General features: G+C 39.1%; 1 pseudogene; it reads left to right on the forward strand.

Moving 5' to 3' along the window:
- The window catches only part of LOC115837040, a 199114-nt pseudogene extending 182314 nt beyond the window's left edge, over nt 1-16800 (forward strand).
- Nucleotides 16801-17063: the final 263 nt, after the last annotated feature.

The following is a 17063-nucleotide window of genomic DNA, read 5'->3' on the forward strand; positions in this document are numbered from 1 at the left end:
TTTTTAATGGGGTTATTTGTTTTTTGTTTTTTTTTCTTGTTGAGTTTTTTGAGTTCCTTGTAGATTCTGGATACTATATCTTGCAAAACTGCACATATTTTCTCACATTCTGTAGGTTGTCTGTTTGCTCTGTTGATTATTTCTTTTGCTTTGCAAAAGCTTTTTAGTGTAAGTCCCGTTTGTCTCATTTTGATTGTGTTGCATTTCCTTTTGAGGACTTAGTAATAAATTCTTTGCCTAGACCAATGTCCAGAAGAATTTTTCCTGGGTTTTCTTCTAGGGTTTTTATAGTTTCAGGCCTTATATTTAATTCTTTAATCTATCTTGACTTATTTTTGGCATATGGTGACAGATAGGGGCCCAGTTTCATTCTTCAGCATATGGTTCTTCAATTTTCCCAGCACCATTTATTGAATAAGGTGTTTTTTCCCATTTTATATTTTTGTCAAGTTTTTCAAAGATTGGTTGGTTGTAGATATGTGGCTCTGTTCCATTGATCTATGTGTCTATTTTTATGCTAGTACCATGCTGTTTTGATTACCATAGCTTTATAGTATAATTTGAAGTGAAGTAATGTGATAGCTCCAGCTTTATTCTTTTTGCTTGGATTGCTTTGGCTATTTGGGCTCTTTTTCAGTTCCATATGAATTTTAGGATAGTTTTTTTTCTAACTCTGTAAAGAATGACATTGATAACTTAATGGGAACTGTTGAATCTGTAGATTGCTTTGGGAAGTATAGTCATGTTAACAATATTGATTCTTCCGATCCATGAGCATGGGATGTTTTTCCATTTGTGTCATCTATGTATTATTTCATCAGTGTTTTGTAGTTCTCCTTGAAGAGATAATTCACCTCCTTGGTTAAATGTGTTCCTAGGTATTTTATTTTTTTGTAGCTATTGTAAATGGGATTGAGTTCTTAATTTGCTTTTCAGCTTGATTGTTATTGGTGTACAGAAATGCTACTAATTTTTGTACATGGATTTAGTATTCTGAAACTTTACTGAAGTCATTTATCAAATCTAGAAGTCTTTTGGATCAGGGTTTTCTAGATATAAGATCATACCAACTGTGAATACAGATAATTTGACTTCCTCTTTTTCAATTTGGATGCCTTTTATTTCTTTCTCTTGACTGACTGCTCTAGCTAGGACTTCTCATACTCTGTTGAGTAGAAGTGGTAATAGTTAGCATCCTTGTCTTGTTCCAGTTCTTAGGGGGAATGCTTTCAACTTTTCCCTGTTGAGTATGATGTTGGCTGTGAGTTTCTCATATATGGTTTTTATTATTTTTGGGTATGTTCCTACTACACCTAGTTTGGTAAGGGTTTTAATCATTAAGTGATGTTAGATTTTATTAAATATTTTTTCTGCACCTATTCATAAGATTATATGGTTTTTGTTTTAATTCTGTTTATGTGGTGAATTGCCTGTATTGATTTGCATATGTTGAACCAACCTTGCATCCCTGGAATAAAACCCATTTGATTGTGTTTTATTATCTTTTTGATGTGCTATTGGATCTAGTTAGCTAGTCTTTTGTTCAGGATTTTTGCATTTATGTGGAACTCACAAACTCTTATGTCAGGACTTTTCAAAGCCTAATCTGTAAAACACTGAATGAAAAGAACTTGTGGGATTATATATAAATGCATATGGCTGGGCTCCTCCTCCAAATTATAAGTCAAATTTCTGAGAAAATCAATCTCAAATTTGCATTTTTGTAAAGTTCTCACATGATTTATAGTCATTCCAAAGCTTGAGAATCAACTTAATATTTTACTTCCATTCAAAATATTTAGTGTTCTCTATCATAGGGCCATGAAGAATACTGAGGTGATCTTTAAAAATTGCAGCCATACACAATGTCAAACTTAATTTACAAACACAATTATCTCTTTATTAAAAGTAACAAGTAAGAATTTCTTAAATTGCATTGTTAAATGTTTTTACCTTTGATAGGATCCTTACCAGAAAAACAATTTCATGTGCTTGTGGCAATCTTATAATGAAACACATAATAACTAATGTTTTTAAATCCAAGAAATTTTTATGTATGCTACCAACAAACACTATGACAGCACTACTGTAGAAATTCACCCAGTCCACATCATTTACATATATGTTCTGGTTAAAATAATGCTAGGTATTGTAACAAACAAATCACCAAATCTCAACGCCTTAAAAAAGAGAATTTTACTCACTCATGCAATAGTCCAATGAAGATGTTTCTTTAAAAAAATTATTTCCATAGGTTATTGGGGAAGGGGTGGTGTTTGGTTACATGAGTAAGTTTTTTAGTGGTGACTTGTGAGACTTTGGTGCACCCATCACCTGAGCAGTATACACGGCATCCTATTTGGAGTCTTTTATCCCTCACCCACTTCTCACCCTTCCCCCTGAGTCCCCAAAGTCCATTGTGTCATTGTCATGTGTTTGCATCCTCATAGCTTAGCTATCACTTATGAATGGGAACATACAATATTTGGTTTTCCATTCCTGAGTTACTTCACTTAGAATAATAGTCTCTGATCTCATCCAGGTGGTTGCAAATGCCACTAATTCATTCATTTTTATGGCTGATTAGTATTCCATTTTATATATCTATATATTCCATTGTATATATGTATGTGTGTGTATATATATACATATATATATATGTATATATATCGCAGTTTCTTTATCCACTCCTTGGTTGATGAGCATTTGGGTTGGTTCCACGTTTTTGCAATTGTGAATTGTGCTGTTATAAACATACATGTGCAAGTATCTTTTTCATATAATGACTTCTTTTTTCCTCAGGGTAGATACCCAGTAGTGGGATTGCTGGATCAAATAGTAGTTCTACTTTTAGTTCTTTAAGGAATCTCCACACTGTTATCCATAGTGGCTGTACTAGTTTACATTCCCACCAGCAGTGTAGAAGTGTTCCCTGTTCACCGCATCCACGCCAACATCTAATATTTTTTTATTATCGCCATTCTTGCAGGACTAAGTTGGTATCACATTGTGGTTTTGATTTGTATTTCACTTATCATTACCGATGTTGAGCATTTTTTCATATGTTTGTTGGTCATTTGTATATCTTCTTTTGAGAATCATCTATTCATGGCCTTAGCCCACTTTTTGATGAGATTCTTTGTTTTTCTCTTGCTGATTTGTTTGAGTTCACTGTGGATCTGGATATTAGTCCTTTGTCAGATGTATAGATTGTGAAGATTTTCTCAGACTGTGTGGGTTGTCTGTTTACTCTGCTGACTGTTCCTTTTGCCGTCCAAAAGCTCTTTAGTTTAATTAAGTCCCAGCTATTTATCTTTGCTTATATTGCATTTGCTTTTGGGCTCTTGTTCATGAAATCCTTGCCTAAGCCAAAGTCTAGAAGGGTTTTTCCAACGTTATCTTCTAGAATTTTAATAGTTTCATGTCTTAGATTTAAGTCCTTAATCCATCTTTAGTTGATTTTTTTTAGAGGTGAGAGATGAGGACCAATTTCATTCTCCTACATGTGGCTAGCCAATTATCCTAGCACCATTTGTTGAATAGGGTGTCCTTTCCCCACTTTATGTTTTTGTTTGCTTTGTCGAAGATCAGTTGGCTGTATTTGGGTTTATTTCTGGGTTCTATATTCTGTTCCATTGGTCTATGTGCCTTTTTTTTTTTTTTTTTTTTTTTTTTTTTACCATTACCATGCTGTTTTGGTGACTATGGCCTTATAGCATAGTTTGAAATCAGGTAATGTAGTGCCTCCACATTTGTTCTTTTTGTTTAGTCTTGCTTTGGCTACGTGGGCTCTTTGTTGGTTCCATATGAATTTTAGAATTGTTTTTCTAATTGTGTGAAGAACGATGGTGGAATTTTGATGGGAATTGCATTGAATTTGTGGATTGCTTTTGGCAATATGGTCATTTTGACAATATTGATTCTACCCATCCATGAGCATGGGATGTTTTTTCATTAGTTTGTGTCATCTATGATTTTTCTCAGCAGTGTTTTGTAGTTTTTCTTGTAGAGGTCTTTCACCTCCTTGGTTAGGTATATTCCTAAGTATATATTTTTTATTTTTGCAGCTATTGTAAAAGGGGTTGTGTTCTTGATATGATTCTCAGCTTGGTCACTGTTGGTGTATAGAAGAGCAACTGATTTGTGTACATTAATTTTGTATCCAGAAACTTTGTTGAACTCTTTCATCAGTTCTAGGAGCCTTCTGGAGGAGCTTTAGGGTTTTCTAGGTAAACAATTATATCATCAGCAAACAGTGACAGTTTGACTTCCTCTTTACCAGTTTGGATGCCTTTTATTTCTTTGTCTTGTCTGATTGCTCCGGCTAGGACTTCAAGTACTATGTTAAAGAGAAGTGGTGAGAGTGTGCATCCCTGTCTTGTTCCAGTTCTCAGAGGGAAGGGTTTCAACTTTTCCTCATTCAGTATTATGTTGGTTGTGGGTTTGCCATAGATGGCTTTTATTACATTGAGATATGTCCCTTGTATGGTGATTTTGCTGAGAGTTTTAATCATAAAGGGATGCTGGATTTTGTCAAATGCTTTTTCTGCATTTATTGAGATGATCATGTGATTTTTGTTTTTAATTCTGTTTATGTGTTATATCACATTTTTTGGTTTGCATATGTTAAACCATCCCTGCATCTTTGGTATAAAACCCACTTGATCATGGTGGATTATCTTTTTGATATGTTGTTGGATTCAGTTAACTAGTATTTTGTTAAGTGATTTTAGCATCTATTTTCACCAGGGATATTGGTCTGTAGTTTTCTTTGTTGGTTATGTCCTTTACTGGTTTTGGCATTAGGGTGATACTGGCTTCATAGAATGATTTAGGGAGGGTTCCCTCTTTCTCTATCTTGTGAAATAGTGTCAATAGGATTGGTACCAATTCTTCTTTAAATGTCTGGTATAATTCTGCTGTGAATCTGTCTGGACCTGGACATTTTTTTGTTGGTAATTTTTACATTACCATTTCACTCTTACTGCTTGTTTTTGTCTGTTCAGGATATCTAATTCTTCCTGATTTATGCTAGAGGGTTGTATGTTTCCAGGAATTTATCCACCTCATCTAGGTTTTCTAGTTTATGTGCATAAAGGTGTTCATAGTAGCCTTGAATGATCTTTTGTATTTCTTTGGTGTCAGTTGTAATATCTCCCATTTCATTTATTATTGAGCTTATTTGGATTTTCTGTCTTCTTGGTTAATCTTGCTAATGACATATCAATTTTATTTACCTTTTCAAAGAGCTACCTTTTTGTTTTATTTGTCTTTTTTTTTTTTTTTTTTTTTTTTGTTTCAGTTTCATTTAGTTCTACTCTGATCTTGGTTATTTCCTTTCTTCTGCTGGGTTTGGGTTTGGTTGGTTTTTGTTTCTTTAGTTCCTTGAGGTGTGACCTTACATTGCCTGTTTGTGCTCTTTCAGCCTTTTTGATGAAGGTGTTTAGGGCTATGAACTTTCCTCTTTGCATCGCCTTTGCTGAATTCCAGAGGTTTTGATAGGTTGTGTCACTATTGTCGTTCAGTTCAAAGAATTTTTAAATTCCCATCTTGATTTCATTTTTGACCCAATAATTATTCAGGAGCAGGTTATTTAATTTCCATGTATTTGCATGGCTTGGATTCATTGCTGGTGAGATGGTATCATTTTTGAGGGTGTTCAAGAACTTCATTTTGTCATATTGCCAGAATTATTTTTCTGGTTCCTTCTCATTTGGTAGACTATGTTAGAGAGAAGATCTGGAATTCAAGGGCTGCTATTCAAATTCTTTTATCCCACAGGGTAATCCCTTGGTATGGTGTTCTCTGCTTTCCCCTAGGAATGGGGCTTCCTTACATCCAAACTGTAGTGATTGTTTTTCCTCTTCTGGGTCTAGCCACCCAGCGGAGCTACCAGACTCCAGACTGGTACTCGGGAGTGTTGGCAAAGAGTCCTGTAATGTGATCCATCTTCAGATCTTCAGCCATGGATACCACCATCTGCTCCAGTGGAGGAAGTAGGGGAGTAAAGTGGACTCTGTGAGGGTCATTGGTTGTGTTTTTGTTTAATGCACTGGTTTTGTGTTGGTTAGCCTCCACCCAGGAGGTGGTGCTTTCAAGAGCAGATCAGCTGTGATCCTATAGGGAGGATGCAAACTTGCCCTGGGGATACCTAGTTAGGTATTCAGGTTTCTCAGGTGGTGGGCAGGGCCATAGAGCCATCAAGAGATGATGACCTTTGTCTTGGGCTACCAGGGTGGGTAGAGAAAGACCACCAGGTCAGGGTGGGGATAGGCATGTTTGGGCTCAATCTCTCCTTGGGTAGGGCGTGATGTGCTGCTGTGGGGGGTGGGAGTGTGGTTCCCAGTCTAATGGTGTTATGTTCACAGGGGGATTATGGTTCCCTCTGCTGAGTCATACAGGTCCCCAGGGACATGCAGCCCACAGTCCTAAAAGCCAGTCTCACTCTCGCTGTGTCCCCGCCACCCCCACCCCGCCAATTGTACCAAGTTTACTTCCAGGCAGCTGGTGACCAGGGCTGAGAACTTGCTCCAGACCATGAGCCTCCCTGTTGAGAAAGCAACTTGACTCAGAGTTTTTTGGTGTCTCAGGGAGCCTGCAGTGGTGATTCAGTTCCTTCAAAAGGTCTGTGGATTCTCTCAGCATTCTTGGTATGTTCCTGCAGTAGTTCTTGGTGCAAAAGTTCGTGATGTGAGTCTCCACACACTGCTCTGCTTCTCCAAGCGGGAGCCGCAAGCTAGTCCTGCCTCCTATCTGCCATCTTAATCTAAAGTTCCATGATAGTATTTTAAACCAGATATATAAATAAATGATATACCAAAAAAGTATACAACAAGACCAGGTTGCTTTTTCTCTCTCAAAAAAGCATGGTTGATTTGGCATTAGAAAGTTACCAATAAAGTTCAGTACGTTAATAGAAAAGAGAAGGGAAATCACATGATCGTACTGACAGATGTAGAAAAATATTTGATAACATTTAATACCAGTTCAGAACTTAAGAAGATTCATAACAAACTAAAATAGAGGGAACTTCCTTAATTTGATAAATATCTATAAAAGAAATCTACTGAAAACTCTATATTCAATGGTAAAATATTGAACAGTTTCTTCCTAAGACTGGGGTTGAAGAAGAAATACTACTGATCATCATTATATCTCATCATTGTATCACCACTATTCAACATTGTATTGGAGGGCCCAGCATGTGCAATAAAGGCAAGAAAAAGGAATAAAATGCATAAAAATACAAAAAGAAGCAATTACTGTTATTCATGTATGTTATGATTGTGTACCTAGAAAATCTCAAGTAATCTGCGCATATTAAAATCAATAGTGAATTAAGCAAAACTACAAAACATTATAAAGAGAAATTAAACAAGATCTAAATAAATACAGAGAGATACTATGGCTTCTCCCCAAAATGAGCTAGTTTCAATGCAATCTTAATAAAAATCCAGTAGCTTTTATTGGAAATTATCAAGTTGCTTTAGAAAATTTATACGGAAATGCAAACTCCTCCCCCAACAACCAAGGCAATCTTGAGGAGGAAGAACAAGTTTAGACCTCATATACTGCTGGATGTTAAGAGTTTTATAGCTACAGTAATTAAAACAGCATGACATTCTTGACATAAAAATAGACAAACCAATGGAGCAAAATAAAGTCCAGATAGAGACTCACTCATACATGAACACATGATTTATGACCAAGGGAATATGGTAAAGCCCTGGAAAGTGGGTACTCTTCTTAATAAAATGTTTTGGTCACATGGAAAAAATAATATTGACTCCTGTCTACATCATATTCAAAAAAACTAATTCTAGATGGATTTTGAATCTCAATGTGTAAGAAAAAATAGTTTTTATAAGATAACATGTCTTCATGATAACTGGGATAGGCAAAGATTTCTGAAACAGGATATGAAACCACTAAACAAAATGGAATTCATTTATAAATTTGGGTATATTAAAATTAGGAATTATGTTCATTAAAGGGCACTATTGGTGTGTGAAAATGCAAACCACCTAGTTGGAGATATTTTAAGTATATATAACCAACAATCAGACTCATGTTTAATCTAACAAATCACTTATTTAAAAAGATAGACATGCCAGTTTAAAACTGGGCAAAAGAATTAAGCACTTTACATCTAATTAAACAATAAGCACACAATAAGCTCGAGGTCATCAGGGAAAGACAAATTGAAATCATAATCTAATACCATTACAAACTTATTAGACTGACAATTTCAAATGTTGGTGAGGACGTGGAGCCACTGGAACTCCATAGGATGAATTTGAAGGGTGACAACTGATATGACCACTTGAAAAAACTGTACGTTTGTATATGCTATGACCCAGAAATTTCACTTCCAAGTATATACTTAAGATAAATGCTTATATTTATTTGCCAGAAATACCTGCAGAAGATGTAATGCCATATGAAGTACCAGCATTCCCAGTGAAGAATTTTGTCCTAAATATTCAACCTGGATCTACTGAAGCTTATAACCTTAATCCAGTTTACAGTGAATTCAGGGTGTCTTAGATCATTGTGTTGCTAGAAAGGAATACCTGAGGCTGGGTAATTTATAAAGAAAAGAGGTTTATTTGGCTCACAGTTCTGCAGGCTATATAAGAAGCATGGTGCCAGCAACTGATTCTGGTGAGGGCTTCAGGAATCTTCTAATCATGGCAGAAGGTGCAGAGGTAGCCGGCATGTCATATAACAAGAGAGGGAGCCATGTGACAAGCTCCCTCTGCACCTTCTGACAAGATTAGAAGAGGGAAGAGGTGACAGGCTCTTTTTAACAATCGGATCTCATGAGAACTAATATAGTGAGAACTCACTCATTACTGCAATGACAGCACAAGTCATACATAAGGGATCCACCTCCATGACACAAACACCTCTTACTAGGTTCCACCTCCAGTGTTGGGGATCAAATGTTGACATGAGATTTTGAAGGGACAAATATCCAAACTATATCACAGGGTAAAGAGAAACACATACCATGAGAAAACAGTTCAATCCAGAATATTAAAAAATGGTCTGAACTCTTCCAAAAGTCACTATCAAAAAAAAAATGGTGAGCCAAAAAAATACAACATCAAATGCAATGCATGAACCAAGACTGAATCTTGATTGAGAAAAAATGACCTCTAAAAGACAGTCTTGTGATGGTTGGGGAAATTTGGATGCTCAATATCAGATGTTATTTTAGAGTTACCATTATTTTTCGGGGTGTGAAAATGATATAGAGGCATGTTCTGATTCTCAGGAGGTACCTGCTGACGTATTTATGGGTGAAGTGCATTGATGTCTGCAACTTATTTTCAAATATTTAGCAAAAAACAATGTATAGAGGGATGATAGATGAATGGATGTAGATGCAGCTCTAAAAATAGCATGAGAAATAAGGTAAATATGACAAAATGTTAACAGTTGTTTAATTCAGGCAGTGGGTTTTTGGTGTTTATTTTGCCATCGTATCAACTTATCTGTATATTTAAAATTTTAATAAATTCCTGAATTATGTATCTTAATAGGATTTTGCACATAGCTTATTTAGAAGGTACAAATATGTTTTACTCTACTTTAAGAAAATAAACATTATAAATTCTAGAATATATATTATGGGTATAGTTTATGTTAGAAAGAGTACTGAAACTCCAATCAGATAACTTAAAGTGGAAAAAAATAAAACCCTTTGGCTCCACATTAGAAGTCAGGTTCATGAATATACATTTATATGTTTCAGGTTAAAATAAAATACTTACTGTATATATACATCACCTTTTAATGATTCCCAGATTGAGCTACATTTTTCCAATGAGCCAACCAGTTACTAGTGCCAGTTAACTCCAGATGAGAGGGATTCCTCTGTATACTTTGTGTATGGAAAGAACGTAGCATCCAGCTAATAACTGGTTCAGTGATTGTGATTGGAATAACCATCTGTTAGTGTAGTTGGGTATTCCAAGAGATAACAGGATGAGTAAAGACTGTCCCGGCCTTCTAGGGAGCCTCATGCAATATGGTGGCGAGGAGCCCAGGTCTTGAAGCAGAGGGACATGTGGTTAATTCCTGGAGGTATAATCTTGGGAAAATCACTTAACCAACATGAGCCTCAGTTTTCTCATGTGAAGGATGAGACCTACCTCGCAGAGTTTTGGTAGGGCTTAAATGTGACCATGACTGTATAGCAACTGTATAATGTGGGTGCACCAGCAACAATGAATTAATTGTTGGTGGTATCATGTCAGAGGAAGAGAGTTCTAAGGCTGTAGTTGCTGCTGAAGACACATAGTAAATAGGGGTTCTGCTATTTCAACAAAAATTCGAAAAGGGAGAAATGGGCTAAATTTACCAAGCCTGCTTAAAACAACCTGACTCATAAATTGGCTAGACCAATTTTCTACAAAAGATTCCCAGGATCATAGGCATTGGTATCACCTGCTGCAGTTTTTCAAGATGCAGACTCCTGAGCCAAGCCCTGTACCTACTGGGTCAGAAGCTCTCAAAATGAGGCCTGAGAAGCTTTATTTTAACAGGTGTGAAAGCCACTGAGTGTTGAGACTGTCTATCCTGTTCACTGTTGTATTCCCTGCACCTAGCAGAATGTCTGAGGAGCTCAGTAAATCCTGAGTGGTTAAATGGACGAACAGATGAATCAATAACATGACTCTGACAAATAGGGCAGAGTAGGAGTTCTGATTTCTGCTCTTCCTTACATATGCCTTAGGCTGCAAGTTGCCTTCTTCTCTCTTCTTTTTCCTTTTAACGCTGTCCTTGGGGTCGTCATCACCTGATTTTGCTGCAGAGACTTGATGAGGCAGAAAAAGGTGAACCCCGGGCCTTTCCCTGCCTGAGAAGTCCCAACCTGTGAGCTAGATTTACATACAGCAGTGGATTGCGCAGTGCTTCTCAATCCTGGCTGCACTTTAGAATGACCTGAGGCTTGGCCCACACCCTAGACAAATTAAATCAGAATAACTGGAATGGAGGTCCAGGTATTGAAATTTTTCAAAAGCTCCCAAGTGATTCTGTTTCATAGCGAATTTGAGAACTGTTGGCAAACCATAATATGGATACCTCTAAAAATCTTAGTGTTGAGTGCAAAAGGTGGAAAACGATTTATAGCACGTTACTACTTAAGGATATTAAACTTTAATATACACACAAAACCAAGTTCTGTGTTTTTTGGAAATAATCTAAGGACATAGAAGAAATCCCAGGAAGGAAGACAGGAGAGGGAAATGGGAGGAAACAGGAGTGAGAATAGAGAATAAATGGGGAAATAAAAAATAAAACAAGAGAGCGAGCTTACACAGACCTTAAAGACTAAAAAGTGGGGCTCCCAAACATCAAATCACCATAGTTAGTATGAACAGGGAAGTCATGTGTACTAGACACAGTGTAATTGGTTTACACACCTTATGTCTGTTAATCTTCATAACAACTCTGAGGAAGGTGTTACTATTTAGAGTCATTTTATAGAGGAGGAAACCAAGGCTTAACCAAGATCATACAATTAGTAAGTGACAGATTTGGGTATAAGCCCTGTCTACCTGGACGGAGTCCAGGCTCTGTTTGCTCCATTCATCACCTCTTTGAGTCCTCTTGAGCACCTGCTGGAAGGAAAATGTCCTCCTCCCCAAGCCCACGTCTCTGTTAGGCTGCTCAGGAACGACCAGTACATACTTCATCCCAGCCCTTGCCAAAGATGGGAATGAGAATGACCATCCAATGCTCTGTGCCCAATGCAGAAGAAAACCTACATACAACCTTCCCAACCTGGAAACATCCCAAACCAGCCTCAGTTTCCTAATGAGCCCCGGGCCTTTCCCTGCCTGAAAAGTCCCAACCCGTGAGCTATATTTATATACAGCAGTGGATTGAGCAGTGCTTCCCAATCCTGGCTGAAGACGAGCAATGTTTGTTGGGTTCAAGGAATAGAAAAAAGCCTCGCATGGCTGGAACAGAAGAGGAGGATGGTGGGTGCTGGAGCAGAGAAGACGGGGGCTCAGAGCTCTTCACTTCCCACCAGACATTCCTTTTCCCTTGGAAGTGGACTGAGCATGTGGAAGATTTTCCATGCAACTTCATATCCACTGTTCACAACACCTGCCTCTGAGGATGTTCTCTTCCTACCATCTCAGGACCTTTCAAAATTAATTATAATAAAAATGTATTTATTGAGGCAGGCACAAATATTAGTCTCCATTTTCTTCAGAGAAAACCGAAGCATACAGCGGTAGCTTGAACAAACTTTCCCTACCAGAAAGGGATGAGGGAGGAGAGACGGGAAGTACAAGCTCCTCTTATCTGAGTTGCCGCCCTCTAGAGGTGAGCTGACTCTCTGACAGTCCCTTCTCCCCCTCTAACTAGATATCCAGTTTCCAGGTAGGTCCTTCCAGGTAGGGGCCCCCCCACCCACCGACTTCAATGCGTGCTCCAGCTCTGGGGTGCACTCACAGGGGTAGGACATAGAAGGTTAACTCAGACCAGCTGCATGTGCAGCTACCACTGCGGAAAAAAATCAAGAGGCGCTGGAAGCCCTTCTCCCTTTGCTTACTTAATAACATCTCCCCTGCTGCCCCACAGCAGTATCTGAAGTTCCCCTGTTGGCTTATGGAAATAAAGGCTTTTGTTAAAATATAAATCTGTAATCTGAGGGGATGTGAAAAGATTAAGGGACGGGCCGCTCAAACTTTACTGTGCTTGACACTCAACTTATAAGTGTATTGGAAATGCAGATCTTAGGTTCTCATACCATAGATTCTGATTCAACAGGCACCAAGTGGGGCCCAGGTAGCTGCAAGTCCAACAAACACTTCAGGTGTTTCTGATGCTCGTGTTCTCTGAATCTCATTTTGAGAAACACTGTGTGAATATGAACTCTTCAATTAGTTTATGAGACTTGGCCCAGAGGTCAATTCTGTCTATAAGGAAGCAGAGAGAAGGACACAGCTGCTCCCCCTCTGACTTGGTCTTTCTCTGTCCAGTTCAAAGCTGTGTTCACAGCTTAGGGCTTTAAGAGAGAGTGTTCAGAGCCCTAACTCAGAAGGACTGCCTGGAGACCTGCCAGGGTTTTGCCTAGACATATGTCACACATTTACAGGGGTGGCGAAGGCTTGTGCTATCTCAAGACCTGACACAGTACTTCTCAGTTTCATGGGTCCACTCAAGAGGTAAACGTGGAAAAAGAAAAGTTATACACACACACAGACACACACACACACACAGAGCGAGCAATAAAACAGGAGCAATTTATTCATAAGATTCTAAGTCATGAATTATCTCTACTTATAAAATACTAGCCTATAAATTATGATTCTGCCAAGCTTCATTTTGAACAAACCCACAATCTCAGAAACATCAGCAGTTCAACTGCAGAGAGAGATGATGAGGTGGCTTGAGAAGAGTGACAGAAATGTCTCTAGATGGGATTCCGGACCTTCTGGAGGAGGCTTCTTTGAAGGCCACCTGGCGATTGCATGGATTCTGATTCTCCCCATAGTGATCATGCCTTCCCAGGTACTGAACGGATCTCTTTGAGCTCTTTGCGTGGCCAGTGTGTGAACTTTTGGCATGGCCAGTGTGTTCAATGAGAGTGCTGGGGTTTACAATTGGAGGAAGGATACCGACTCCCTTTATGGATGGAGCTTCTTGGGATTCTTAAGTGTCACCTTGGTCCACAAGTAGCCGTTAAAAATTGGAAAAAAGTCAGCTGTTTGTCTTGTCATTCTTCTACAGAGCTCCTGGAGATTAAGACAGCCAAGCCTTCCTCTCCCTGAAGGGCCCATCTCTTTCTGAAATTTAAATAATTTGGGCATTTTTAAAAATGTACAATTAAATTATTATTGACTACAGTCCTCATTTCGTGCTATCAAATACTAGGCCTTATTCATCCAGAAAAGTGATATTTTGAATTGTGGTGATACAGTGTTTCAACAGATTCTTATATCCTTCCAAAGTCTTGAATGCTATTACAACAAGGCGTCACATGAGGGCGCTCTAGAGAATCCGCAAGAGCAAATTCCATAGGAAATGGGGAGGAGGGAGTCGTATTAATAGATTTTACTTTTTAGTTTGAGTTTCCTTATAGAAGGACTCACAGAGTTCCCAACTGTGCTTGCATGCCTGCTGTGCCCAGCGTGTGAGTGTGAGTGTATGTGTGTGTGTATGTGTGTGTGATGCACGCATGGAGGGGTTAGGGAGGATGCAGGAATAGAAGTTGACGAGGGACGAAGGGGAGGGAAAATTAAAATGATGGGCTTCAGAAGTCACCTTTACAATTTGAGAGGCAATGTTCTGCTCCTATCTCTTGATATGTCCTCTATCTCTTCCTTTCAAGGGAAAAAAACACCAGTTCCCACCCAAGAGTTCTCCAGGACAAGGGAGGCCTTGGAGAAATGCAGTCAGAGGCAAATGGGAACAGATAGCTGTTTGTCAGTGCAGGTGCATCTCTTCTGGTCCACTTTGGCTGAGACTAACCTGACCTTGCTGAGCCCTGGCCGTGCCGTCAGCCTGCGCTGACAACAGGAGACCAGGCCACACTCTCCTAGCAGCTGCCCAGGCGAGGCTCATGCCCCAGAAAAAGCAGCTCCAGTTACACATTAGTCACAGAAATAACAATGATCAAAGGAGCCAAAGGCATGAAATGGCTTCATTTTCCCAATTTAATTATGGGACTGGAGGATCCATTTCATTCTGGAAGGAGCCTGATTTCAACTTGTTATAAAATGGTTGGATAAAGTGCTACATATTATTTTTTGTTTCTCCCCTCATCCCTCCTCCCCATCTGCCATACAAGTTTTCATAGGCTGTTGAGTCCTTTCCAGCCCCTTCCTGTAGATGCATGATAAGAAACATAAATATGCCCCTTTCTTACCTGAGGAGTCCTACTCATGATGCTGATGTGCCCAATTAGAGCCCGTAGTTAAGACCCCTGGGATTGTTCTGGGCCCTGGAAAAGAATGGTAGCAGGTGAGTGATGAGAGGTCCTCCCCCTCAGGGCAAGTGCAATGGCCTCATTGAGAAAGTATTCAGCCATCTGTAAAAAGGGGCCTATGGCAGTGGGGTCAGATGACAATGCCCCACATGCTTTAGTGGTTAAGATGCTTCAGTGCTCAGATGCTTTAGTGGCTACAAGTTTTTTACTGGGCTGAGAAAGATGTGGATCGAAGCTGTGTTCCAGGTATACGTGATGGGCTTTCTATCCCCCGCCACACACACACACACACACATGCACACACGTGCAAACACACACACACACATGGACCCTCCTACCCCAAAGCCAGGCCTTGAGCTTTGAAAGGCTGGAGGCAAGAATTAGACCAGGGATGTGTATTTCCGTCCTTATAAGTTGGCTGGCTGTTTTATACTTAAACGACAAAGTGTAATGAAATTGTTGCCTAGTAAGGACAAAGCCACAAGGTTGTTTTTTTGTTTGTTTGTTTTTGCAGAGGGGAGGGGAAGGGCAATGATGAGATGATTCTTTTTGGGTCAGCCATGGTACAAAGCACATAAAAGATTTGACTGGGACCACATAGTGACTGGCGTCCTTTGGAGCTTACATGGGCGCACAGAATCAGGCAGGGGCTAGAAGTCAGGGGTGCAGTTTCTAGACCAGCTCTGCCACTGACTTGCCCTGTAAATTTGGGAGGGACTCCTCTCCACTCCAGGGTTCATGTTCTTCCTCTGGACTGGGTGATTTCTCTCTCTGCACCTTTTCGCTCCAAGGATTTACTAGTCCATGCCTCTCTGATGCTTAAACATCTGTGTGCAGCATTATTAGGAGGCCTATTTCCTCTTCAAAATAAGAGGCCTCTGCTCTTACATTACTTTGGAATATGTGTGGAATTTTACTTATTCTCCACAAGATTTAACTGTAGTACAAGGTGAGTCTTTTTCCTACTTCCCAGGAATTAACCTATGGCATAAATTACAGGCAGAAAGTAGATGGAGCAGATAAACATGGACGGTTTGATTTCTTTTCCTCGAACCTCTTTGCACATCCATATTAAAACCCATTTCTGGCTTTCTCCCTTCACACTCCTATTTACAGGGTTTACAGAACAAGGATCTCTCAGCAAGATCAAACTTGGTCTCCCCTCATATAAAATTTGAGTGAGCTCTTCCTCGTGAAATGGATTCACATTTTGTACTGGAAAAAAAAAGGTTTTTAATGTAGTTAAAGTAAAAAAAAAAAAAAAAAGGACAGAATCTGCATGAGGCAAAATTACATTGATATCTTCTCTTAAACAAAGAGGATAGATTTCTTTACAAATTCTGTATATCCAGATACCATTTAGAAGCAAACTCTGATTTCACATTGAGGCTGAAAATGTGTACACTCAAAGCTGATAAGAAGCCACACATAGAGTAATTTATACCTTATATTTTATGTGATATACCTGACAACAAATAATCACATAGGAAGGCTTCTGTTTAGCATTGGCAAATAAGAACACAGACTATTTATGTATGGGTGAAGGAGAGTAGAAAGAACTTTAACCTTGAAACTCCCTGTCTATCGACCATTTAGGATCCTAGTTTTTTTTTTTTTTTTTGGAGATGGAGTCTCACTCTGTTGCGCAGGTTGGAGTGCAGTGGCATGATCTCGGCTCACTGCAACCTCCACCACCTAGGTTCGAGTGATTCTCCTGCCTCAGCCTCCCAATTCGCTGGGACTACAGGCATGCACCACCATGCCTGGCTAATTTTTGTATTTTTAGCAGAGAGCGGGTTTCACTGTATTGGCCCGGCTGGTCTCAAACTCCTGACCTCAGGTGATCCGCCTGCCTCGGCCTCCCAAAATGCTGGGATTACAGGTGCAAGCCACCACATTCGGCCTGGATCCTAATCTTGAAGCTGGATATACAAGAATTTTTGTCTTCGTCACATTTAATATTCATTTTTTAAAAAAGGACAATAGAATAGAAAATGGGGTTTTAATTTTGTAATATCCAGATTCACTTCTGGTTTAATAGGGTGGTACTTTTAGTGGGCATTAGAATCTCTGGGGGAACTTGTTTACAACGTTGATTCTCAGGCTT

The sequence above is a fragment of the Nomascus leucogenys genome, chromosome 10 (genome assembly GCF_006542625.1).
Source record: "Nomascus leucogenys isolate Asia chromosome 10, Asia_NLE_v1, whole genome shotgun sequence".
Taxonomy (NCBI): Eukaryota; Metazoa; Chordata; class Mammalia; order Primates; family Hylobatidae; genus Nomascus; species Nomascus leucogenys.